Source organism: Oratosquilla oratoria, chromosome 21 (genome assembly GCF_046742065.1).
Source record: "Oratosquilla oratoria isolate Oo_2021 chromosome 21, ASM4674206v1, whole genome shotgun sequence".
NCBI classification, from domain to species: domain Eukaryota; kingdom Metazoa; phylum Arthropoda; class Malacostraca; order Stomatopoda; family Squillidae; genus Oratosquilla; species Oratosquilla oratoria.
In genome coordinates, this window is record NC_134797.1 from 33,214,190 (window position 1) to 33,226,689 (window position 12,500).

General features: G+C 40.6%; 1 protein-coding gene across 3 annotated transcripts in view; it reads right to left on the reverse strand.

The window, feature by feature from the left end:
• The window catches only part of LOC143036842 (phosphatidylcholine:ceramide cholinephosphotransferase 2-like), a 317,218-nt gene that overhangs the window by 81,162 nt on the left and 223,556 nt on the right, over positions 1–12,500 (reverse strand). The window contains exon 1 of one of the 3 annotated variants that reach the window (XM_076204665.1): positions 1–131. This exon is cut by the window's left edge and continues 298 nt beyond it. The exons of 1 other annotated variant lie outside the window; for it this stretch is intronic. The gene's annotated coding sequence lies outside the window, so the exon portion shown is untranslated. Of the gene's footprint in view, positions 132–12,500 lie in introns of those variants that run through there. One more of the 3 variants, XM_076204664.1, reaches the window with a different exon arrangement.

Sequence of the window (12,500 nt, forward strand, 5' to 3'; positions counted from 1 at the left end):
AAAGCACCTCAGTTCGTCTTCAGACTATTACTGCCACTTGCAAGGGTACAATTGAGCAGAAGACAAACGGCCTCCTACGTCGAATACTTCCACCTCCCACTCCAACATTCGCAAAACTGGTAAGAAATGTTGGTTGCCTGCTAGTTGTGGTGGTCACGATGCCGGGGAAGTTGTCGAAACTGACTTACAGTGAACTTTTAGTGTGTCGGCAAGAAAAACACTTCTTCGACGATTACAACCAGCCTTCTGATTAATTAATGAAAATATATACAAATCATGATAATGAATATATTTTGTGTTCTTTATACAGTCTTTAATAATGGTTGACATAGCCCTAAAGTTGTCAGAAATAGTCATTTGTCTGGATCGTACGTCCGCCAGCTCTGTTTATGATGCCATTCATTACCAAGAGTAAATCCGAGGTGGAGTGAAAAACTACGAAACTTGTCTTCTAGGAAACACTACAAAAACGACAATGTTAATAAGCTAAATGCAAATATACCATTTTATGTGTTACAAACGAAAACGGGGAGTAAAAGGAAACTTGCACAAGTGCGTATAAAAGCCTTGCGAGACCTGAGTGGACAGATGGATAGTGGGAGCAGCAGGGGGGGAAAGGAGGAAGTGGGATACAAAAAGAGGGGGAGGGGGGGTACGACGAAGGGAAAGGAGGCAGGGGGAAAGCGAGGAGAGGAGGAGGAGGAGGATAGTATGTTGGCATTAGCAACCGTGGAGACAATCGCGGAAGTCCCGCAAGCCGCTGCCCGCACCAGAAGAGGCCCATTTTTTATGCGCATCAGACTGATGATGCATAGTTGCCTAAAATAGTACTGACTCGAATTCTTATTCTTCTGAGAACGGGTGTGGTGGGCGGGGGTGGTTGGGATGGAAGCCAGAGTTGGCAGTTATCTAAAATATGGCCTGTAGATCTCATACATTTACGTTAAGACGAATGTATCATATAAAGTTCGGTTGAAATGCGTTGCATTTCTCACCCTAGGTGCACACGTTGTGACGTCATGCCATTTCATGCAAAACCAGACTTCATTGCGATCACTCCCAGTACTAAACAACCCAATTATTTTTCAGAATATTTTCGGCATATGTATTTTTAACACAAAACCGTGTATAGCATCGTTTAACAATAACGGATCTCTTGAAGACCGATGAGAGATACGGGAGGGGGGATCATCGAAGATGTCGAGGGCCAGCTTCTCCTGACAAACGAAACTCCTCAGTGAGGATAGAGAGGCTAAATTGAGGAAGAAATTGAGGTCTTGGAAAACCTCACATACCTTGACTGTGTAGTGTATAACTGTGTATGGTCATGTCAGGAAGACATTCAAAGGATGGTATTGCACTAGGAGTATACAGTGTTGTTGATATTCAAACAGAGCTAAAACCCGAATCTCAAATTCGCTTATAATCTGTCTTGTAGTACGGCTGTGAAACATGGACACCGAACGGTGACTTGAAGAGGCGGCTCGACGACTTTGGTAGCAAGTGTCTTCTGGAGTGACTATCAGTGGCTTCTTCGGGTGACTAAGAGCCTCTTGTCAACATTATTCATAAAGGTCAACTCCGGTTATTGCGGGTATGTGGCACGTTTCCCCGATCCTGATCTCGCCCACAGCGTTGTCTCCACGAGAGACAAATCTCGGTGGATGAAACGAAGAAGGATCGAACTCACGGCCAGGACAAGGAGACCGATCCTGGCGAGAGATGCTTGGAATGGGAAGGGTAACTGCATGGGAGCTTGCTCGTGGAAACCATGGGCCCGATGCGATGGGTCGCGTGGCACGCAAATGCACCAAAGAGCCTGGCACCAACAAAAGGTGCCACATGGCACGAAGGCGACTGAGGCTTTATGACACAGATACCACAATTTTTCCTTTCTGTTTTTTCTAACCTCCCGCCAGCCAGCCACTCGGTCCCCCAATCCTTGACAGATGTCGTTTGCAAAGAACAAATTCATATATTTTCGTTCAGCTGATTTTATTTGGGTCACGTGTGGTCCCGAGTTCAGCCCCTCGGCTGAATAAGATCGTCTGGTGTGTCACCGCGTGTGGGGGGAGGTGGGGTGATTGAGCTTAGGAACGGTGGCGTGTGTTCAAGTGGACACAGAAAGCACCGTCTTCAATCAACCACTGCAGTTGCCCTTACAGAAGGAGGAGGAAGAGGAGAGGTAAGGAGGGGGTGGAGGAGGAGGCGGTGGCATCGAAAAGGACGGGTGTGGGGAAGAGGAAGGGGAGAGAAGGAGGAGGAACAGGAGGAGAAAGAGGAAGGGGAGAGAAGGAGGAGAAACAGGAGAAAGAGGACGAAGAATAAGAGGAGAAAGGGGAGGACGAAGAGGAGGAAGAAAGAGCGGAGGTGGGGAAGAGGAAGAGGAAGAAATAGTGGAGGGGGGAAGAGGAGTAGGAGGAAAAGGCGATGGCAATAGAGAAAAAAATAACGAGGAAGATGAGTAAGTGGAGAAGGAACAGGAGGCGATGGAGGATGATGATGAAAAGGCTAAGGCGAAGGAGAAGGAAGAGGAGGAGGAGAGAGGGAAGTAGAAGGAAGAGGAAAAGGAGGAGGAGAAAAGGAGAAAGGTGAAGGAGGGGGATGAATAAGGATGTGAAGGCGGTGGTAGTAGAAAAAGAGAGCAAGGTAAAGGAGGAGGAGGAAAAGGAGGAAGAGGGAAATGTGGAGGAGGGGTTGGAAGCGGTGGCAGTAGAGGAGGACAAGGCAGAGGAAAAGGAATAGGAATTAAAGAAGTAGAAGGTGAAGAAGGAGGAGGAGGAGGAAGAGGAGGAGGAGGCATTGAAGAAGAAGGGCGAGGAAAATAAGTAAAAGGATGATGAGGGTGGAAACTGTGGCAGTGGAGAAAGAGGACAAGGTGGAGGAGAAGGAGGAGGAAAAGGAGGGAGGGGTGAACGTGAAGGAAAGGGGTGAAGGAGGAAGCAGTGGAGGAAAGAATAAGGAGGAAGTGAAGCATGGGGAAGGGAAGGAGGAAGAACGGGAAGGGGGAGGGGGAGGAGATGAGGATGAGAGGCAAGAACGAGTAAATAGTGAAGTACAAAAATGGAAGAAAAAAATCGAGGTGTAACATTTAAGAACAACACTACTACCAAATTCTAAAATTAAATCAATAATAAAAATGGAGGGGTGGCGTTCTTCTTCCCTCTCTTCCTTACCCCCATAACTGCTGCTTCCCTCCCTCCCAGCAGCACCTGCTGTCGTCGACCGACTACACAAAGACACCTGTCCCCCAACACAGCGTCGCCAGTACCTCCCCTTCCCCTCTCCTCCTCCTCTTCCTCCTCCTCGTAATCCACAACCACGCCTTGCACGTGAAATGGGTCCAACACCCCCCCTCTACCTAGGCAACATTAACTTGTTCAACACTGTGAAGTATTTCCCCGACTTCTGTCCTGGCTGGACCAAACGATTACATTCAACCGAGGGTGAGTTTCGAAACAATATGGAGACTTGATTGGTCAGGACTCTCTTTTATCCAGAGTCCGATGCTCGAACTATTATTGACTGTTTGGTATTTGATGGAACAAACACTCAGGAAAACGTGTCACCTTGTTGAAGGGAGTAGCTGATGTCCGTTGCTACGACGTCATGCAGTAGCAATCGATCTTACGCAGGACCTTATACTTCGGGACATAATCACAGGTGCACACACACACACACATACACACACACACACACACACGTATGCAACCACGCACATACAACGATCCATGTAGTGCTACCTCTGAATTATAGACCAGCGTTCCAGACCAGCACAATAGTGAAATTATATGAGAGAATTGTCAACATTTCTGCGAGTAGAACACCTTGAAGACATGAACGTTTTAACCTTTCTTAGGAACAATCACATCCGTAAGATCACGTGTCTCAAATCTCTTAAGCTTTTAATCGGGAGAGTTTATGTACTGTAAGGGCTGGGTGGAGTGTGTGCACCTAGATCTAATGAAAGCCTTCGACAAAATTCATCAGACTCAGCTACAATGGAATCGGGAACATACTGGGGGACTAAAACTTTATCTCCTTCAGTGGGTATAAAATTTCCTATGGGGCAGGTGCATGAGGACAGTGGTAAAAGATAAGATGTGACGATAAAGGGAAGTGACTTGCGGAGTCCCACAAGGTAGACATATAATATCCGAGAATCAGTGGAGAGGGCGCGAACCTTTGAAAAGAATAATACTGACAAACGCGCGTGCGCGCACACACACACACACACACACACACACACGTGTACTAGTACACACACGTGTACTAGTACACACACACATGAACCATGCACCTGTCTGTGGAATACAACCAAGCCTCGAATAATAATTACCTCCGTTCGTTCCAACTCTACTCAGCGTTCACATGTGACTCAGACAGGGAAGCTTACAACTGATGATTTCCTGCTGTACTTCCCATGTTACTGTAGTTGCCCGAAAGAGCACTAACCCGATTTCTTCAGCTCTTTTGATGGGACGGAGTGTTAATTATATATTCATATGGGTTAATTCGGTAGTTGTTCTCATTAATTTACATAAAATATAAATGTATCTTGTTTGATACCTAAACTCTGACTTCTTCACTGCAATCACTTTTGTGAAAATAATGTCATCATATGTAAGTTTCGTAAACCTAAAAACAGTTCATAAAACTATTAACCACCATTCTGGTTATTCATTCGTTAAATTATTTTCACACTTTACTCGACCATTTTGTCATCCATGAAGCTTTATAAGTACACTACTTTATAAGTACACTACCAATAGCATTAGCTCAGTTGGTTTAAACATCTAATTACTGGATGAATTAAGATTAGAGTAATAATAAGAAAATAGCACGAGTGTAAATTATTCTTATGAGGGAAAGATTTAGGTCTGTTTCTGTATTCAGCAAATGCTCTAGCACCACTGCCCACAAGCTTATTGTTGGTTTTAGTCACGTTTCATTGCACAGAAAGACATAAAAAACAAGTTTCACGCAAGATCCCATGAAAATTAGAATCGCGATAATTATCTTAGTTTTTTAAACATGTCCAAAGAATTCAGAAATCATTTCGAATGTAAAATGCCACGCCGACAAAGTTCCAACAATGCCATACAGTTGTCGCATAATGTCATCACTACTGAGGCAGACTTCAGTCGTCTACACATTTATCTCTGCCCGTATTCGTTAATTTCAAAACATTTCATTTGAGTATTATCAGATGTTAATATCAGGAAAATTCTTTCAAATTTTGTGTACCATTCAAATGACCCCTTACATAATATCACAAACTTTTTACTTTTTATTGACAAATGAAATGAGATTCGAACGAAACACGACACAAATTGAAGACACTATCCTATCAACTAACTTTAATTTAAGCATAACTAAATATAAGTAATACTTCAACATTATAGATCTTTTTTTAGATTGTGTTGGAGTTGTAACGAGGACATCAGCACGATAAAGTTAATTCAATGCCTTAATTAAGGACTGTACCTTCCCATCTGTACAAAATGACCTTGCGTGACGCAAAGGGCTCTAATGCAGTGCAGAGGTCAACTAATGTTCTCAAACCCTTTGAAGTCAGGGAACGGGACCTCAGGTGGGTAGAAATAACAATAATGATAATAACTAAGAGTAATAACTAACATTAATGATAATGTAATAATAATTGATATTGATAATAATTGGTAACAATAGTCATTAAGAATATTATAATAATAATAATAATAATAATAACTAATAACAATAGTCATTAAGAATATCAATAATAATAATAATAATAATACCTAATAACAACAGTCATTAACAATAATAATAATAATAATAATAATAATAACTAATAACAATAATAATGATAATGGTATTAATTACAACAATAACAATTATTATAGTAAAATAATAACAACAAGCGGCCTTACTACAGTGAAGAGAATGCTGACAACATCTCTACTCCCTTTTGTGCTGTGACGTCCTCAAAGATCTCGTAACTTCTTACCTCGTTTCCGTCAGGTTTGTCTCAACTTGTGACATCGACGGCACTACAAGCGAGGATTATGGATCACGTGACAGTGCCTCGTACACATACTTATTACATAGTACACTTTTTACAATGAAAATTAATTTTACAGTTTATTAATTACTTGCTGATCACAAGCGTTCGGCGTTAGTAATTTTTTTTGTCGTTGCATAACGTACGTTGATATATAGTATTGTATGATACATTTGATCAGATATTGTACGGGTGGACACATAAACTAGTGCCGGTAGTTATAAGTCCTCATACGTAAGCACCAGGTATGGTAACGCAGTGGCAGGCTTGCCTGGTGCTTTGAACAGACAACACAAACCCAGCTCAACTCTTTCCTAGCACAAGAAGACTGGTAATATACGAAAACCATATAGGTTCTGGCGATGTGGTAAAAGAGGGAAGAATTTCCGTTCATCCACAGTGTTCAAATGTAAAGCTGCAACTGACAGCAGCGCCAACGCGCAGAAATGACTCACAACAACTGCTCCCACATCGCACGCTACGTCTGTGTGTCCATTTGCGATCGTCCCCGTTCCGCTCCGCCCATTTGATTACGTCATAAGAATTTACAGCAAATCAAGTAAGGCTGGCGTATGACGTCATCACTTCAATATTCGTGAAAATGTAACAGGTGCGGTTTAGTATTATCATTGTTTTGTCTTTTTGAATTATGTTTTTTTCTTTCTTCAAAGGCTCACTGCATTATTCAAACTGCCCTATCATTTCAATGCATACTCAATGCTATGAAAATCGAACCTTATAAACTAATTTGAAGAATAGTTTCCTGCATTTTCGTAATAAAAGAAAATACAAATATTTTGTGCTATTAGAGTACCAGTATCTCTTTTGTTCCACATCAAGCGTAGCGGATTCTACAAACTGACAATTATGATAACTTATATTCATATAACTTATTCGTAGGTGAATTATGATGACTGAATTTATATAATTGTACGATGCTGAAACAAATGGAGATACATCTCACCTGTGAAGATATTGTAGTGCATAGCGTTGCCACATTCAGACGACATGACGTCATCACTACGTTTTTTGTTTGTTATTTTACCCTTAGCTGAATATAATATAAAATCATGCTAATTTTGAATTTGTTCCATTGCGTGATTTCACTGCAGTTGATTTACTTTACCATAAAAAGTAATTTTCAATTTGTGAATAGTTTCATGCAAAAACATAATTGTTACAAAAATAACGTTCGTGATAAAAATTATTATGGTTTCTCGAGCTGCATTACGTCGAACAGTATTAGTATTTCGTCTGAAATAACCACAGCTTCTATCTCTGGGGACAATATCAAACAGAAATTATAATCATAGACTAACGGCGGTAGTTAAGAAGGATAGAACAACACAGGGACAGTAATTTTTTTCCAGCATTCTGTTTTGACCAATCCGTAAGGATATTACTAAAATCCCTAAAACAATTAATTCGTAAAACTTAATAATCAATGAGTTATAATGTATTATTACTTGGAGACGTTCATGAAATTATTTACCGTCAGATGTTGTACAAAAGAAATTACTAACATTCTAGACTTTACTAGGAACATTTCTACAGTGTCTAATATTCGTATTGTTTTAGCTTCTCTTAATTCGTCATTCAGTTCCTCAATATATGAACCAAAGGTATTTTGACATTTGAAAATTCGGAGAACAAAAGATTGTATCCGAAGTCCTTTCTACTAAAACAGAACGTCATCTGTTACACATACAATATAAATCTGATTCAAATCATCGTATTATAATAATGATAATAGTAATAATAATGATGCTAATGATAGTAATTGATAATAATGATAATAATAATAATAATAACAATAACAATGATAACAATCACAATAAAATAATAATAATAGTAATAGTAATAATAATAATAGCAATTACAATAAAATAATAATAATAATAGTAGTAACATTAATAATAGCATACATACATACACATACCAAAGGCTTTTTCCCCCTTACACGGGGGGGGTGGTAGCCAAAAAGAAAAAAGCATAGAAACCACTCCCACCCATTCCATTCCCTATATATTCCACTCCCCTCCACCCTCCTCCCTCCCTCTTATCTTGGCACCTCCTGGATGACGGGTCATCCCTGCATCCTGTCCATTGCCCTGGGTCAGAAGCAGTGTCGCAAGACACAGCACATCCTTTGTAATCCTTTGTAAGGCTGCTTCATAAATTCGGCGACCCCCCTAATAATAATAGTCATAATAATGATAATAACAATGATAATAATAATAAAAAGGATACTAACAATAATACTAATGATAATCATTATAACAAAAAAAATAATGGTGGTGATAATGACAATAACAACACTTTTTCTCATACGTTTCACTCAATAGAAAACCCGCAGCCCCACAATGACCGGCAACGGCCCAGTCTGGAGACTGAATGCCAGCCTTTCGGGGTTGCACCAGAGACGTGGAGATGTTTCTCTCTCACGTCCGTCTCGATAAACCACGTCGTGCAGTTACCCATCGTACGCCACATTCATAAAAAATTAATAATAAAACACAAAGCAACAGTAATAACAATAAGAATCGAAATACTAACATAATAATGTAAAGAATAACTAAAAAAAATAAAAACAAATTCCAGTATATCCTATTAAACTTGGATTGCAGGCATAAAAATTCGCTATAATTAGCAAACCCGCTACAACGGCGTATAATAAACAACATAAATCTACCGCAGAACCGCTCATCTATCCTAATAATTCCACATTCTTTATCGAGCAAACTCAACTACAACACTTACGACGAGACTATACTATCCCACAATTCCCCACCCTTTTGGCACCACCAGTAATTTGGTGCAATCACCGTGCCACTCCACTACAGGGGATTACACCATCGTGACAAAATAGCCGAATCTTTCTTGCAAGAAAGCGTCATCAAGGACTGGAGGGTCGTTTGTCAACGTCTGAAGAAAAGCCTCCACCATTTTCTAGAAGGTTCTTTCATCATCAACACGATGGTCTGGCTTATGGATTTTGTTCTTGTTATGGAAAAAGTGGTTTGATTAATAAAACTGAGGCGTTGGAGTCCGAAATTGATTGGGTCGTGATCGGAAACGTTCTTTAAACGGTGGTCCGCACGTACAGAGGAACCTCGTCGTCTGTCTTTAGTCGCGTTAGTGGAAGGTCTCAAGGTGAACAAGAAAAAGAATCTGAAGAATGCCTTGACTGTGTTTATGGCTATGACTGGTTATGTGCTATGGTTATGTGTTATGGTTATGACTGGTTATGTGCTATGATTATGACTGGTTGTGGGTGTGGGTTGGTTAGTGGGGAGAGAGAGAGAGAGAGAGATAGAGAGAGAGAGAGAGAAGAGAGACGCACTTTGTGAACAAATACAGAACTGGCCATGTACGCATATACGCACTATGATGGAGAGGAGGACACGCTACGCAAATGTACCATCAACTTATAAAAAAAATAATCTACTTTTCATCCAAAACTACAACAAAGTACACCTTTTCTTTTCGAATGCTGAGCTACGCGTCTACAAACCCGATTCGTAATCTACGCATAATTAGCAGAACTCGAGCGGTCTCTATTCTACGGTAAGCCGCAAACCGGGACCGTAACTTACGGTATTGAATCCTCCATATTCCTTACGGCAATCGCAAAGGAACCAGAAGTCATTTCGAAATGTCAGATGGACAGCCGTCGACACAAACAAACCCAGCGTTTTCTTTCAAACGACTAGGTGGGTGCAGATGACACCTCAGAGCCTGACGATGTTGAGCGCTCCGTTTTGGCCTTACAACCTTGAATCTCGGTCAACTTTAGGTTGCTGAGGTTGTAAACGAACAAAACCAGAGGCTGAGGACTCTCTTCTTGTTCTCTGGAAGTAGAACAAAACACATTCCCGTTTAGGAAGATAACGTCATTTGACTTGATGTATGTACCTGCAATCCAGAAAGCTTAAATCTCGGCATTTGCTGCTTTGCTGTCCCCAGATAAAAATAAATATTCATTATTTTGCAGCATAGAATTCTGCTAGTGGACCATGTCCAATTTCTGTCATTGTGAAGATTCACGGCGTAGGATACTATTACATATAACAATGAACAACGTAATGACTCAACAGGTCAAGGCTAATTTAAGATTCAGCAAATTTAAGATTCAGCAAATTTAAGATTCAGCAAAATTGGATTCACTGCCAAGCAAAGAACCCGATATTAGTGAAAGTTCAAACTGAACGTGATAATATATATATATATATATATATATATATATATATATATATATATAATATCTCAGCAATACAGCTAGCTTCTGAGTACAGTAAACGATCGCCAATTCGAAACCTGCTTACCTAAACGAGTTTCTAGTGCTGGTTGCTTACAGTTACCCATAACTTCGTTATGATTCCATGTATGTAGAAAATCAATGAAGTCGATGGTCCTTACAAGGACTATAAACAAGTACTCCGCTTTACATAAGGACTAAATTCGAACTTCATCGGTCATAGAAAAGCAAGGAATGTTTATATCATAAAACTGGATTATTACCCAATTAAATATATACTGCCCATAAAGGACACGTAAGAAGGAGAATGATCGCATCATATACCGTAAGGCGCATAGTAACGACTAATGGGGTACATAACAGTCATTGCTGGGAATCAGAGATGATTGCGGGATTCGAACCCATGACTAGTAGTATGAGAGACACGCGCACGCCCAAATACGTCAGCAACACAGTAAATAACTGTTAAATTATGTGAATATATAATTCTCTATCTTGTATATACATTTTACATTTAGAACATGTATAAAGTGTATGTCCATCATATTGTTACACACATAAAAATAAACACATGTGTATAGGGGATTACAATTCAAACAGACACGTAGACACGTACACATACACACACACGTAGACACGTACACATACACACACACGTAGACACGTACACATACACACACACGTATCAACACACATCCACACCCACACATACATCACAAAGTCAATACACCCCAAGAACTAACTATCTTTCTTTGTTCACTTTTTCCATTTCGAAATTAATACCTGGAATTTCCGTGTACCCCTCTCTAGTGTCCGAGTTTAGACTCAGTTCTTTCCAATTCTCTCCACCTCAAGCCTCAAAAACATCTCTCGACTTTGGCAAAAACTCGAAAGCGAAAGAGGCGACCTGCTTCGATCATTTCTATAATATCAACAACAGCAGGTGATAACATAGTGTGAACCTGAAAAGTAACGAGTGGTAAGCCTCTCAATTACAAATTTCTCAACCTAACGCAGTGCACACACGCACGCACGCACACACGTCAGAAATGGGAAGTGGACTTTAATACGAAGAAGTGTAGCATAATGGAGTTTGGAAAAAGCAAAAACAGAATATCAGGAAAATATACAATTGGAACCAAAGAAGTAAAGAAAGTAGGATCCGAAAAAGATTTGGGAGTAATTATCACGAACGACTTGTCCTATGATATACAGATTAACAAAATTGTCGGGGAGACTTACAACTTGCTAAGATCAATAAAAGTGGCGTTTACATACTTGGACGAAGACATGATGAAAAAAATATTGGTTACATTGATAAGGCCTAGATTAGAGTATGCAGCGACATTGTGGTCCCCCAGTACCAAAAAGAATATAAAGAAAATAGAAAGAATCCAAAGAGCAGCTACAAAAATGGCACCTGCACTTGCAAACCTATCATACGAAGAGAGATTGGCTAAACTGGAGTTACCGACACTGGAGCAAAGAAGAGAGAGAGGTGACCTATTGACCATCTACAGAATCATGAAAGGCACAGAGGTACTCGATAGTGAGAACTTACTTAACTGGGACAAAAGAAACACAAGAGGACATGGAAAGAAAATAAAAAAACATAGCTATAGAAGAGAACTGAAGAAAAACAGTTTTCCTCATAGAGTTTTGGACACTTGGAACAAACTGGACAATGAAATAGTATGCGCAAAAACCATTCATGAGTTTAAAAACAAACTAGACACTGCAAGATACAAAGGCGGGACAACACGAGCATAGCTCCCCTTCCCGCAAAATACAACTAGGTAAATACAACTAGGTAAAGGTAAATACATACGCACGCACGCACACACACATACACATACGGACGCACGCACACACACACACACACACAAACACACACGACTCGGTGGCGCGGTTGGTAGAGTCCCAGACTATCAGTATGACGGTACCGGAAGTACCTGGTTCGAATCCTGCCCAGGGCTGAAATTATTTCAGTATCGCTGCGCTTCGAGTCGTTACTCCAACTCTCGTGGACGGGGAGTTGGGTGTGTGTGTGTGCGTGTAAGGTCATAGCATTACCCATAGATCGGTCATACGAGCTCTGAGCTCTCTTCCGGGAGGGAAATAGCTGTCGATCACGAGTCCAACACGTGATCCAAAGACCACGGTGAAAGACCAGGGTGAATCACACACACACACACAGCA